This window comes from Pelodiscus sinensis, chromosome 17 (assembly GCF_049634645.1).
Source record: "Pelodiscus sinensis isolate JC-2024 chromosome 17, ASM4963464v1, whole genome shotgun sequence".
NCBI classification, from domain to species: Eukaryota; Metazoa; Chordata; order Testudines; family Trionychidae; genus Pelodiscus; species Pelodiscus sinensis.
Genome location: NC_134727.1, coordinates 27,376,222 through 27,391,460, shown reverse-complemented (window position 1 = coordinate 27,391,460; position 15,239 = coordinate 27,376,222).

Genomic DNA, 15,239 nt, shown 5'->3' with positions numbered 1-15,239 from the left:
TGCTGAACTAAAGTTCATAGAAAGTAATTTTTAAACTTTTACATGCAAGTATTAGCACTGGAAATGTTTGTATACAGATTCAGTCTGGGCAAGGAAATATAATAAAGACCATGTGATTCACCAGTCAAACTAATGACCCAGTTTAAGAGGCGTAGGAAGTAGACCATTTCCAGAGTATGAACAAGAAAAGATTAAAGCTGTCTTCTGCTCCGATTGATGCCAGTGGCAAACGCCCTATGATTTCATGGGTCTAAAATGACATTCGTGTTCTCTATACCAACAGTGCCTATGCTAAAGACTTAGATATAAATGACGTCATACAAACAGGAAAGCAGTCTTGCACCCATCCTATACTAAATGGAGGTACAATATTGCCAGAGATCAATCTACTTAAGCTAAGTGACTTCAGGAAATAGAAATATATAATCAAGGTCAATAAAACATCACTATTCTTTATAGAAATATTTTGAATCTATATTTCCTCATTGTGATTCTTCAAAGGGAGAATATCATACAAGAAACTGTAAATGATTTTGATGACTATGGACTTGCTAGGGAGTTTTAACTTATCCAAATAACTGCATACCTCTGTCTGCTTGAACAGATGATTAGCATTAGTTGGCAAGAAAAGCATTCACCAAAAGTATTTGGCAAATATGCTCTCTGACAGTTAGAGTTCCTCGTGTTATGGAAAGATGTTTGGAATAAAAGTCTGACCCCTATAGCCCTTACTCACAGAGGTTATGTCTACATTGCAAAGTTAATTCGAAATAACAGCCATTACTTTGAATTAACTTTAGTAGTGTCTATACACGCAAACCGCTTAATTCGAATTTGGTAAACCTCATTCTATAATGAGTAATGGAAAATTCAAAATAGCGATTTCAAATTAAGTGCTGTGTAGACACTTAATTCAAAATAGGGGGCCTCCGGTCCTAGCCAGGGAGCCCTGGTGGCCACTCTGGGTACAACCAGAAAAACTTACTCTCCTCTCTCCCAGCCTCGGAGCCATTAAATGGGTAGTCCTTGGCCACAGTGCCTGTGCCAGCTCCAAGCCTGCCAGCCCAGAGCCAGCAGTGGCCACCAGGGCCCCTAACCCTGAGGCAGCCAGCCCTAACCCTAAACCCTAACCCTAACCCATCCTCCACCGCTCCCCAGGAGCAGTCTACCAGCTCCCAGGAGCCTGACAGGGACTGGAGAAGGCAGGCGCCTTCCTGGTCCAGAGTGGAGATCATGGACCTTATTCAGGTTTGGGGGGGGATGCCCCCAACGCCCATGATCTCCGTACTAGATGGAGGAACGCGGCCTTCTATGGCAGGATAGCTGCCAGCCTGGCCACTGAAGGCCACGTGCGAACTCAGGAGCAGGTTATAATGAAAGCCAAGTTAGTCCGGTGAGACCCCCAACCCTGAGCCCTGAGCTTCCCCTCCCGCTTCTTCCCCTTGCTTCCCCCTTCCATCTCCCTCCTCCCAGGTTTCCCCTTCCCCTCTCCTACCCTCTTTCTTCCCCTCTCCCACCTCCTTTTCTCAGTGTCCCCAGAGGTTCATCCCCTCCTCCCCCAGTTTTGTTCAATAAACCCAGTTTCTATTTTGAACATACGGGTCTTTTGTTTGACATCAGGAAGAGGGGCTAGGGAGGAGTAAGTGTAAGGACGTGAGGGAGGAATGGGACATGAACCCCCAGTGGGGGGGACTGGGGTGGTTCTGAGGACTCCTCGGGGTGGACGCTCTCCCTCAGGGCCTCCTGGATCCTGACAGCCCCCCAATGGACCCCCCAGATGGCAGCCTGCAGCAAGTGCAGCCAGGCTGATGGTAACGACCTCACGAGATGCACTGGCATACTCAGGCTCAGCTCTGGCTCCGTGTGGCCAAGTGCCATGGTGTCCCGAGTGCGGGCACTCAGAGCACTCCAAGACAGGACTGCTTTGCTGTCCCTCATCAAGGTAGACAAGCAAGTGGGAAACCCTGAGAACTGTCTGTCCGGGGTGGGGATAGGGTCCCTTTAAGCATGGAGCTCAGTTAGCCTCAGGTAGCAGCCCCACACAGTAATTCCTAATGATGCCTGATGCCCTGCCGGTACTGATTCCGGTCAGCCTTAACTTCGGTTCAGGGTCCACTCAGTGTGGACTTGCTATTTCGAAATAGTTTTTGTGTATAGAGGCGTTATTTTGAATTACCTTAATTCGAATTAACTATTTCGAATTAAGTTAATTTGAAATAGTGCTGTAGTGTAGGGTACGTCTACTTCCACTTACCCCTCCCTAACCCCCCTTCCTGATGTCAAACAAAAGACACGTATGTTCAAAAATAGAAACTGGGTTTATTGAACTTTGCAGTGTAGACATACCCGTAGACATACCCAGAGATAGTCCCATTGAAGACTATGGGCTCGTATAAATACAGCAAAACTCCACTGTAGTCAGTGGAGCTACTTGATTTACAACAGGGAAGTCTTTGGCCTAGTAGGGCAACTTGTTAATGTAAGAGAAGATCAGAATGGGAAATTACCACCAAGGGTAGTTCATTATTTTTCCCCCTGGAAGGTATAGTTTTGCCATTTCATCCCTCAAAGCCGTTTTTCCTTACATCATCTTCTTGAATGGGTACAAATTAATCAGCTATTAGTATGGCATTGATTCCTAGAAAAGTAACACAGGGAGGAATGATGCTAACTACAGGAACTTTTCAAATCCTGACAGAACTGCATTTAAATCAACAATTCTCTCCCCAAACCAGTTGAATTTAAGAGTTACTAAATAACCTATTTGAACTCGCTTTATTCTATGCTTCAGAGACTCCTGGTACAATAGAAAGCTATGTACAAGTACAGAGTAGCAGGACATTGTGTCCTGGATTTACAGAGGCAGTCCATGTTACTTAATGTGCTGTCCCTGCTGGTTTTCATCAGGACATTAAAATGACCCAGTTTTCTTCTTCTTTACTATTGTCTTCCCTGCTGCCTATAGGTGCGAGTGATATTTAAAGTCAGCCTTCCTTTTGAAATGTCAAATGCAAAAAAGATGGGATAGGGAGTGAAAACAGCTAACAGAAAGAGGGAGAAGAAGAATCAAAGAAAAACTGCCAACCTGAAGTCATGAAAACCCCAATAACAAGATTGTTTTGCTCATTGCACTGCCCCTTCTCTGTGTGGGTATGTTATGGTCCACATCTTCCATCCCAAAGTTAGAGACCAGTGGGTGGGCATATGACTGTTTTGGGGAGGAAAACTCCATTGTTTCATGTGTGTTTCGAGCATATTATCATCACATTTTCAGTCTCCTTCCAAAATGAGGAAAGCTGGTACTGGTGCAGCATAATAAATATCAAATGATCACGGCCATTATAGTCTAGTCCTGCTTGAAATCCAAGTGGTTTGGACTAGAGTTCATTTTTTACATGCCTCTAAATAACGTTAATGTGGTTTTTTTCCCCTCCCTCTCTCTCCTTAAGTAGATACTGGAATTTAATGAACAAAAGCCGTAATCATGCTGGTATCAAGATATCCTTTTTACAGCCATGCAAATGTTCTTTGGTATATAATTTGTACATGCTTCACTCATCTATTACCATTGTTCTTCCTAAATGAGCAAATGCAAATGTTGCACTAAGGGGCCCATCTTCAGAGCTTACTGAATATAATTCCTGACAGCAACATGAAGCTATTTAGCATAATTTTCGTGTTAATAAACTGCCAATTACAGTAATTTAGTTTTTAGCTTCTAAAGACCGCAAGGTAAATGGTGATTTCCCACCCCCCTCCCAAATCATTTCTCATTTTATTATTTTAATGTTTGTGAGAAAAATGGCACTGACTTAGTTGTTTAAAAGATACCCTAAACTAATTTGTTTCCTTTCAGAAATTCAGAAATCTTCCTCATTAAAGTGCAATTTTGGTGTGCAGGGAGCATATGGAATATCAATATTAAACATGACCAGCAATGAGGTGGCATGGAGATCTAACAAAACTAAACTGTTTGTGAAGGCTGCAAATGGTTAGAAACACCTGCCTAGCAGTGAAAAGGCCGATTGTTGTTTGTTGTGGTAGCAGCTGTTAAAAAGTTCCACAATCTCAGAGGCTTAGAGGGAGCTTTATTGAAGTCAATGGCAAAATCTACAGCAGGAAAACTGAAAATATTTATGGAGATGTTCCTAGTGGGAAAGGTTCAAAGATATCGCATTTAGACAGATTACGGGTTTGAACAGTATTTTTTACATAGCTATTTCCTCAGCTTTTGTTATTAAGGGAATAGTCATCTTTTCTGAAGAGTTTATCTGATCTCTCTGCTTATTTCCACCTTCTCCCTGCTCCACACATCCACATCCACCTCTCACTGAAGTTGCTCTGTATGAGAGACTGCAACAGCACCTTCAGGTTTGATAGGACAGGAAACCAGTGAACTCAGCCACAAACTTACGACAGGAAAGGCATGAACTAAACAAAGTGGTATGATCTGTAATAAAGACATTGACTGTCAAATGGAAAACCTAATATCTACAAGACAATAATTAGGGCTGCACTTTTATATGGCTGTGAATGCTGGGCACTGAGGAAGAGACAGGAACAGAGCTTGAACATAGTGGAAATGAAAATGTGAAAATGGATGTTTGGGGTTATAAGGATGGGCTATGTTCAGAACAAATGCATTAGAGCAAGCTTGAAGGTGGTACCAGTAACAGAAAAGCTGATAGAACCTAGGCCTAAATGGTTTAGGGGTGTGGGAAGAAGATCAGAATAAAATAAATTGGATGAAGGAATGTCAAATAAAGGGATCTGATTAGCTGTCAGACACCTAGAACTGTTGTGGCCATCTAAGGGTATATCTAGACTACATGCTGACAGAGGCAAGTAAATTAGACATATCAACATAGTTAATGAAGCGGGGATTTAAATATCCCCTGCTTCATTAGAATAAAAATGGCCATTGTGTTGTGCCCGCTCAGCTGTTTGTTGGCTCAAAGTGACAGTCAAGACAGGCATCTGGTGAAGCCTTGTGTTGCTCCGCACCTATGGCTATACCATGTATCCAGAGGTTAACTGTGCTGTGAGGCATATGTTCAGGAATATGGCTGGGATTATATTAGGGAAGCCACTAGTGCCAGATAGTAAAATTGGTACTTAAGTTACAAAACTTCACTCCCTGCCCTGGCCTTTGGGTGCAACCTCTTGCATTAAATTCAGTTCAATTTGACGAGACATCATTGGCATGAGCCACTTTCCTCTCTTCCAAGTTCTCGCTGTTTGACCTATGGGATCAGTTACCGAGGGCAGGTGTTCTCTCACTTTCTTCCACCGTGACCCTCTTCTGACAACAGAAGTTACTACACGATCCCAGGAGGTGGGACCAAAGCCTGAGCCTGCCTGATCCCTGCTGTCCTGTGTGGAGAGTGGACCCAAGCCCGAGCCCCAGACCTCTGGCCAGAGGGTCCAAAACTGAAGCCTTCAGTCCCAGGCAGAGGACCTGTAACCTGAGTCCTGCCACCCAGGGCTTTCTCCCTCGTACCGGGCAGCGACACTCAGTCTTCAGCCCCAGACTCAAACAAGTCTAATACCAACTGTGGTGACTCCATTTTAATGGTCCCAACCCACAGTTGGAGAACTGCTGAGTTAGGATATGACTTCACAGCAAAGCAAGCAACCTGCCTTCCCCAGTGTTCTTACCTTGGTTAAAGTATCAGTGAAGATACGACAACTGGGCTTTTAATTTGGCTTTACAGTTCAAGTTAAACCCTAACTCCTCTATAGGCTTTAACTTGAGCTGCTAACCTGAGTTAAAAGCTGCATCTTCACCGCTGGCTGATTAAAGTTAGCTGACTGGAGTTGAAAATAGACCTTTTTTTGTAGTCTACACATATTCTGAAAGACAGAGTGTGTTGGATTATTTATTGTGAATAATGTTAACTTCTCCCCCGCCCCATTTCTGAGTAGTTTATAGACCTGTCATGACTCCTACCAACGTATTATTTATTCCTGAGAATTCAACCAATAGAGCATGTAAACAAATTTCACTCTAATCACCCATCAGATCTAATCAGATCATAAATGACTTTAACTGCAGTTGCCATCAGTGAAAAAGAGCACCCATTGCTCACTGAGCTACTGATGATCTAGGATTGTGGTAAATCTATCCAATTTATGGATTGTTTGTTTGTCACACAGACCACAATTTTTCAATTAACTCGTTGTTATCTCTTTTTAAGATCCTAGGAAGATCTCATACGTAATCTCTTGAAAGCTAGCAGTAAATGACCTCTTTATGACCTGGTCCCTGTTGACAACCATGTTTTATTGAATACAGGACATTTCTGCTGACTTTTCAGAGCTCACAAATTGGCACCCAGTTATCCAATAAGCTTAGTTCAGCATTATCCACTAAACAAAAAGTGGTTTAGCAAATTTAAATAACCGAACCTCAACATGCTGTGGCCAGGTTCAATTGTTTTTGGACAGCATGATTCAATGATACCTCCATCACTTCCTTTAAATAGATCACTGCAGAATGAAGCAATTAAATTTCATTATTATTATATATTAGTGCTTATCTGACATTTCAGCTTCAAATGGCTCTACAGATCACGAGGTCCCATATTATGAATTGATCCTGCAAGACACAAGAAGCTGAGAATTCCCTTCTTACACAGCCATTTAAGAGTTAGACACATATTGTGTGAGGGGTGTTTGATTCCAGCACTTCTCTTAGAAGTAGGTTCTCCCGAGGGAACCAATTTCTGACTGTAACTATGCTCCAGCTCCAGACAGAAGACTTGGCTCTGGGGGAGTTGACAGCATCCGAGGGCCCCTGGGCAAAGTGGAGGGCATGGCTCCATGCTCCTGAAAGGGGCATGGTATCCGGAGGAAGGGGTGGGGCCAGGCAAACCAGCACTCTGTGCTGTACTCCAGCCCTCGGAGTCATTTGGAGTGTGCAACTTCGTACTCCGATGGTGATTTAAAGGACCCAGGCTCTGGCTGCCACTGTTGGGAGCTCTGGTTCCCTTTCAAATGCCAGGCCCTGGGGTTCTTGGCCCCTTTGTCTCCTCCCCTCCCACCCCCCACCCCCCACACACACCAAGGGAGGGCCTGCTTGGTTCCATGCTGTGGGGGTTATATTCTGCACCCAACTCCATGGTAGTGCAGAAGTTGCATTTCTCCTTTTTCCTAGAGGCATTGTGCGTACTGCTGTCCCACATCTGTAGATGGAGTAGTTTGCCTAAGCACCATATCTTATAGTGCAGTCCAATCAATGTATTGGGACAATTTATATTCACCTGACAGTTAGGAAACAAGTTAGGAAATATTTATAAAGAACTGTTATGCCCTGTGAAAAACTACTCTGCAAAAGCTCTGTTTCACACCTATTCTCCATTTTTTAATTCCTTCCTCTTCTATTTTTCTAAAGACAAGATCTCTAGGAGTTGATATTTAGTGGCATTGCTGTAAATAAAAATGCAAAGTTTCTGAGTTGCAGGACAGATGATAGTTAATTTTTCTAGGGAACATGTTTAAGAATATTTACTTGGGTATCAAAACAGGGATTTCAAGATTAGATGCTAAATTGCATTCTATAGTTCTAAACAGAATGCATTGATCTATAGAGGATGGGTTAGAGCTGAATTAAACATTCTTGTTTCCAAAAGAAATTGTCCCAAATGCTTATATTTGGATCAGACTTCAGATCTAAGTGTTAGAAAGAGTTTGGATGTGGGTTTCTGCTTTCTTTCTAACTCCCTTTAAATAATGCCTTTCCTTAAACAGCAAACGGAAACAACCTTCACCCTAGTTTTCAATCATGACTTTCAGGAAAAGATCTAATTTTTATTGTCTAATCCCATCAGTCTGATATCAGTCATGTAGCATTTAGTCACATCACAGAAAACACAATGTGACTGATACAACCAGGATACAAGTGAATGCTGTCTCAGAGCCTAACATCTCAATTTAAGAACTTGAGGGATTGCTTTTCTAAAGAGTGTAGGTGAGAGAAAAGAGTAGGTATTCCACAGATTTTAAAAAATGTGAAAAATACCTTTACAAAATCTCTAGACACCAGTGCTTACTTCTTTAATCATAGCTTGATGGCCTTGCCAACTTCCTAGGGCTTACATATCTTCTAGTTTTCATGCACACCCGTGAAATATTTCTAAAACTATCCATATATAACAAACATACGTGGACCCTGATTATCAGCTGGGATATTCAGACAACTTTCAACATAGACCTTTTGCCCATTAAAGTCAATGTCAAAGCTTTCATTGACTGCAGAGGTGTGGGGGTCAGACTCAAAATGCAAAATGTTTTAATGTTTCAGTAAGCACTAAGAAGTCAGTGTCCTCAGGAGAGAAGAGGGTAATTTTGATTAACTGCACAAACATTCAGCTTAATGTGAATCTGTCTGGCTTCTGGAAACAGCATGGGTGAACTTTTCCAAAGTGCTTGTCATTGGTCTAACTAATGCTTGCAGAAGAAATAAACTGACCTTGGGAGCACAATTAGGTTGATGAGGATCCCTCTGTACATTTCACCACTACTTCTCACTAAGTATACTCAGAAATTGAATACCGGTGTTAGTATAGCCAAACCCCTACTAGCATTACAGAATCATATTTGAATACTTTCTCCCATAATAGTAATTTGATAACAATCCTTTGACCTCCAGCACTTGAATGAAAGTAGTGACTCTGCTAACTATGACTAAGTCTGAGGCCCTGGTCATTTGTGTGAATTAATTGCAGTGGGGAAACAGGGTCATCCATTCCCAGCTAATATATTACTTTTTTTCCATTAGATGAAGCTCTGAAACATCTTATGACCAAAAGAGTTTAAATCTTCCTGGGAGTATTATTTTGTAACTGCCCTATCTGAAATCCTACAGATGCTACATTTTTCACTGGGGATAGAACTCTGGACCTTTAGTACCCAAGCCATTTGCCCCATCTCTTGAACTAATGGAATAATTCTTAAGTCTGAGGCCAGGTCTACACTACAGGGGAACGTTGAATTAAGATACATAACTCCAGCTACGTTAATTACCTAGCTGGAGATGACATACTTTAATTTGAGTTTCCATGCATTGTCCACAGTGGGAGATCAATGGGAGCAAATGCTTCCATCAGCTTCCCTTATTCCTCATGAGGAGCAGGAGTACCGGCACCAATGGGTAACTCCAGAAGATTGACTGTGGCAGCATCCATCTTCTGCATAGTGAAGACAAGCCCTCAGTACCATAACATATAAGATCCTGTTTTCTTTGTGGACCAGTCACTAGAGGGAGACATGATCCCATAGGTTTAGGCAGTGTGTCTTGCAAGTGCACAGAAGAAATTCCAATGAACCTTGGTTGAAGAAGTTACACATATAGGAGGTACTGCATTACACATCTCAAAATGTTCTAATGCTGTTGATGATTAGCTCAACTGGCTGAATTCATCTCCAATGTCACTTCATTGACTTTTAGAGATTAAGGCTCAAATTGGCCCTTCTTGTGGATTAGGTTCCTGCAATATTTTGAAAGCTAAAATTGAAATGACAATATTATGGAAGTTTATTAAAGTTTAAGAAACCACCATGCCACATGCTGTAGCTACTTTTCATTATGCTTAATAGTCATTGTATTTCTTTTAAAGTAAACACTAGAATTGTAGATGGAAACTCGTCAAGACACTTTAATTGTAATGGGATCCCTGTTAAAAGGGATTGTTGGAGTTGTTACATTGGTTTATTCACATAGCCTCCCAATTTGTACTAATGGAAGAGAAGTAGGCAAATCATACACAGAGAGATGAGGAAAATATACTCCTAAAATTACTACATTCAGCTTGTCAGAAAGTTATCAGTGAGTACAAAAAAAACCTGACAGTTGAATTTATCAGATGGACGCTTTTAGTGTGCTGAACTGTGTATGGGTAACACCTGTATACCAGCATAAGTAAATTTGGAAATAAATTTGAGGTGTGGAGTGTTCGTCGTCGTCTCAGATTTTCACAGGCTGCTAACTATGGTATTAGAGTAAATGACGTCTCATGACGATGTTAAATTTTTAATGCAGTTGACTGTTCAGTTTGAGATGAATAACTCACATTAATAATATCTCTTTGCAGACACCCTGGGCTTCAAGTTTTTTATTTATAGACCAAAGCTTTAGGGCCTTATATTACATTTTTCCTTGCTGCTGTTGCTAGTACTTCTTTCTAGCCTGACCCCTGTCTGTCTCTCTTCTCCCCTCCCCCAGAAACTGTAGCTATAAACTCATCACTGTAGCCTGCAGCTGGAAGAGCTTGACAAGCATTTGCCCTGAAACTGGTGTCAGACTTTTAAATAGAACAAGGAAAGAATTCTATAAGAGAGTGACACTATTGCTAATCTGCCCTGGAGCATTAACTCTTAGCTATGTGCGTTAAGCCTATGTATTGCCAGCCTAGAGACCAACAGCCCCGAATATGTACTGCTAACATTGCATCTTATATACAGCAGCATGAAGTGCTGCTGACATCCTATTGCGCTTACTGGGTTCATCAAAAAACCCAAAGATGATTTAACATGATGGGATGAGTTTTCCTCACTTGAAAAACTACAATGTGTTTGTAGTTATAATGAAGAAATGTGCTAACCCTGCTGTTCACTTAACTAATGTGAAGTCTTGATTGGGGAGCGGTTGGATTTCCTCAGTTGATATTAGTGCAAGAAGAGCGTAGTTTGAAATGGGAGTTGTGTGAAGTGTTGTCAGGTATATTCGTGTTTCTGATTGGCTGTAAGCATTTGTGAAGGAAGAAGTGGTTAGCTGCATTTTCAATGGACTACAGCGCCACTAAAGTCAATAAAAGAAGAGCAAAATGGCACTTCAGATAGTCAAGAGTAACATTTTCTAAGGCATCTGGATAGGGCCATGATGCAGAATCTTGACTCTGGCAGTAAGAAAAACATAGAAGAGGGTTGGAAGAAACTTCAGGAGGTTATCTAGTTCAGTGTTTCTAAAAGTGTTCTGTGGTAACACTTTGAGAAACACTTTAACTTGCCACCCCAGTATCACATCCTAATGACTTAACCAACCAAACAATGGGTCCTTAAGAACAATGTGCACCTTTTCTATCAGCATCTTTTAACATGAACACTCTAATTCATTATTTTTCCCTTTCCTTCCCTCCCACCTCATCTCCTATAATTTTGGAACTGGACTTTTAATACTCCATTCATCTGAAGAAATGGGTTGTACCCATGAAAGTTCACAAAACTATCTACATGTTTTGTTAGTTTTGAAGGTGCTGCTAGACTTTTTGTTGTTTTGTAAGTTTTTTTCCAGTTACAGACTAACTCAGCTACCCCTCTGAAGCTTCCAAAATATACTTTCTTGTGAAGATATCAGAATATGGTCTTGGAGCAAATAAATTAAAATGAGTCAGTTATAGATTGTGGCATTATCATGAATAAAAAAGTTTTCATAAGCCACAAGACAAGGGTGAAGCTCTCTTAAAGCACCCTACCCACAAAATATTTCATAATAATGATATTCCTTTCTGGGGATGAGCAGCTATTAGCATAGTTTCTTGCTTAATATACCAGCAATGTTAAATCCTAAGGTGCCTGAACTCAAATTTTGTTTTTCTTCATTTAAATCATTGCTCTGGGGTGGAACAGGGGATGAGGGATTCAGTATGCAGGCTGCCCTGGGAGAGAGAACAACCCCAGTTCTCTCTCACCACAGCAGCTTAGGGACAGGTAAGAAGCATCTGCCCATGGCTGCTGAAGCAGTGGTGCATGCCCCCTGGCTGGGGGACAGGCAGACACACAGACAAACAGACAAACTCTCTGAAATATATAGTAATAGCTGTCCATATCTCTACTCCTGTCCCCTGCTGGCCCAATGGGGTTATAGATTTCCAGGTCCTCATATCTGGCCCCTTGCTGCCCTCCTGTGGTCATTGTACACTAAATCCCTCTCTTTCCTTTTTATAAGAAACAATCAAATTCCAGGCACATCCAATTGTCCTGGCAAAACCAAACCCTTACCTTGCTTTAAGTTATGATAGGAGGAAGCTGAATACCAAATTTGGTGGTCCTAGCTCTTGCTTTGTAGGAGGCGTTCTTGAACAAATGGACTCACAGGCAGACAGATACACATTTCTAAAATATATAGTAAGATTGCACACGTGAGTTTTGGACAAGCAAAACTTGATGCTCAGCTAGCTAAGATCTCGGATGTTTGTAATCACCCACATACCAGATGCAAAAGATTTAATTCTCTTGAGAAATGTGCAGAATATGGACATGCAGTTTTAATGACCAATTTAGGAAAACTGGCCAAATCAGATATTAATTTTTAGTGAATCTTTGTCCGCTGTTATCGTCTGACTGAGAAATTTGAGGATCATATTTAAATCTTTATAACAAGGTAACTTTTAATGTTATGACTGAAAGTGAAATATTCAGAATATATTGGGGCCTGCAAAAAGCACCTGTGTCTGTAGTAGCGGAGTTGTTGCAAAAGTGTCTTTGATAGTATTAGCATGTTGAAGGCCTTTGAAGGATTCATTGCAATGAAGAAAGACAGTGGAAGCCATCAAAGGCCAACACAAACTGAAAAGGTTACAGCTCTTCCAGGGGAGTAGAAATACTGTGTAGTTACAAAGCTCTGCTTTGGAAACATTCCTTAGTGAATGCTAAGTCTGATTCAGAGCTTTCTGCCTTGAATTAAAGCAAAGACAAATTCAAATGGTACTGAAAACAACAGGTAAGGAGGCTGGCAAAATAAAATGTGACATTTCCAGCTGCAAGCATTTATCAATGCATAGATCACACAGATTCCATTTCAGAGGGACAGAATTAGTAAAACCCTGTGCAATTTCTCCTGATTCATTTTCTTTTGATATAATTTGTGTTATGTTATGGTAGAATGTGTCAGTTACCTCTGTGGGAGTGTGGCTATTTATAATGAGAAACAGCTAAAGCAGATCTACTTAGTGAGCAAGGTTCACATTTGTGAGCAAGTTGTCTTTTATGGTCGAGTTAAAAATACAGGAACAGGTTGTACCTCCCTACACTTGGACTCTCTGGTCCAGGAATATCCATGGTCCAGAACCACAGATAGTCTCAGGCCAGAGAGCCCCGGTGGCAAGGAGTCAGGCAGCAGAAGGGATGGCAGCTGGCAACCCTGCCTGACATAGGTGGCAGTGTGCGGCAGCAGAGCTGGGGTCAGGGCCACAATAGCCCTGCAGGAAAGCTGGAGACGCAGCAGTCAGCCATGCTGGGGCCAGTGGCAGGCAGCCTGGCCAGAGCCAGTGGCACAGTGACTGGCTGGGGCCAGGAGCAAATCAGGCGGCAGGTTGGGGGCTGATGGCAAGAGACCTCCCCTGGCCTGGCAATGTCTTTCATTCAGGATTGGTCAAGTCCCGAGGGTGCCAGATTAGGGAGGTCCAATGTGTTGCTGCTATAAAGACATACTGGGTTTCTCCTTTCACCCAGGCTACATCTAGACTGCAATGCTTTTTTGGGATACCAGAGGTATCCCGGAAAAGCAATGCCACGTCCAAGGAATACATTCACTTTTTTGAAAAAGATTTCAAAAAAGCGGACGTGCTCTTTCACCATCCCTGTAAACCTTGTTCTACAAAGAAGAAGGGATGTGTCAAAAGAGCAGGTTTTTCCAAAATTTGGCACCATGTAGACGGAAAAGTGGAAAAATATACGCAAATTGCGGTTCACAATTTGTGTATCTTTTTCCGACTTACTAGACATAGGCCCACTGATGTCAGTCATAAAACTCACAGGATTAAACCCATACTGAGGTTTGGGAATCTTGAGAGATCTGATCAGAATAGGGCCTGATTTATATTCCATAACAGGGGAAGTAGGGGATGGGATCAAACTGAAGGAGAATTAAATTATTAAGGGTAATGGCACTTCAAAAACAAATTCTCTACTTGGTCTTTGATGCCACTGCACACCAATATTTACTATAATAAGGTTTCTCAATTCAGTAACTACACTGACTAAGGCGGGAGCAAGACATGAAGAGGATATCAGCAGTTCAGAGGATCCCTGAAAATGAAGGGACAATTCTAAGGGCGAAGGGCTGATGTAACATGTTACGCTTACTCCTAAAATCATGAAATTGCCTCTAGCTTTGGTAGGATACTACAGTTGGGGGCATAAATCGGAGTTCATTTCGTGCTCCTTTTCAATACCCGTGCTGTGCTGGGAAGCTAATGATCCAACCAGAGGACCAAATTTGTTGATGAATCCTGATCACATGCACTTGGGTCATGTTGCACGTAAGCTAAGAAGGGAACTTTGGTAAGAGAGGCAGTCAGGCGGAAAATGTAAATGTTAACCTTCAGTGTTTAATATTGGTCTGGGCCTCCTCTTTGTATGCAAGAGTTATACATAACTGATTATATTTGTATGTCTTTATTCAGCCATGAATGGATGCACTTGTCTACACACAGATACATAGATATGCCATAATGAACAGAAGGGATTATATGATAAATTGAATAATTCCCCTTTTTATGAAGTTAATCTAGTTAGTGTTAAAACCCTTTTGTACATAGAGTCAACTGCAGAATTTCTTATCTTTCGAAGAAAAAATGTGCGGAGTTCTTGGCTGCTTAACTGCCCTGTTAAAAATCCCCTCTCTTGCCTGAATTATAAAATGTATATTTCACTGTAACTGTAAATAGAGGTTGACATTGAAGGTGCTATGTGTGACTGATTTACTTCTAGGAAGGTCAGTATGCACTCCCATATGCTGCAATATTCTGTATATTCATTATGATGACAGAATTAACAAACCTTTTTTAATATGAATTCTAACATCGGAGGAATCAGAACAGTTTCCATTCTGGGTGATTTAAAATGGCTTGATGCCTGATGAGAAAGGGCTAAGTAAATACTGGAAATATTTATTTACAAATACTGCTTGGAATAATCATTACAATTTCACATCACCTGTACTCACAATCCATTTAGCTTTTATTCCAGACATTGGTATGAGTGAATTATTCACCCATCTGTAATATTTATCTTTAAAACGACTAGACAGTTCAACCCCGTACAGAGATGTTCCTCAATGTGAATTCATAAATCCACCATAGCTGGCAGAACACTTTCTTCAGGGGATGATGATCTATTTATTCTGTTTTCTCATCTGCAAAGGTTAGCGTAGGCCCTCTTTTGTTTCCATGAACTGCAAGCAAATAGCCTGTGTAATATTTTATTGTTTCCTTGTTTGAATATAAAACTTTTACAATGTA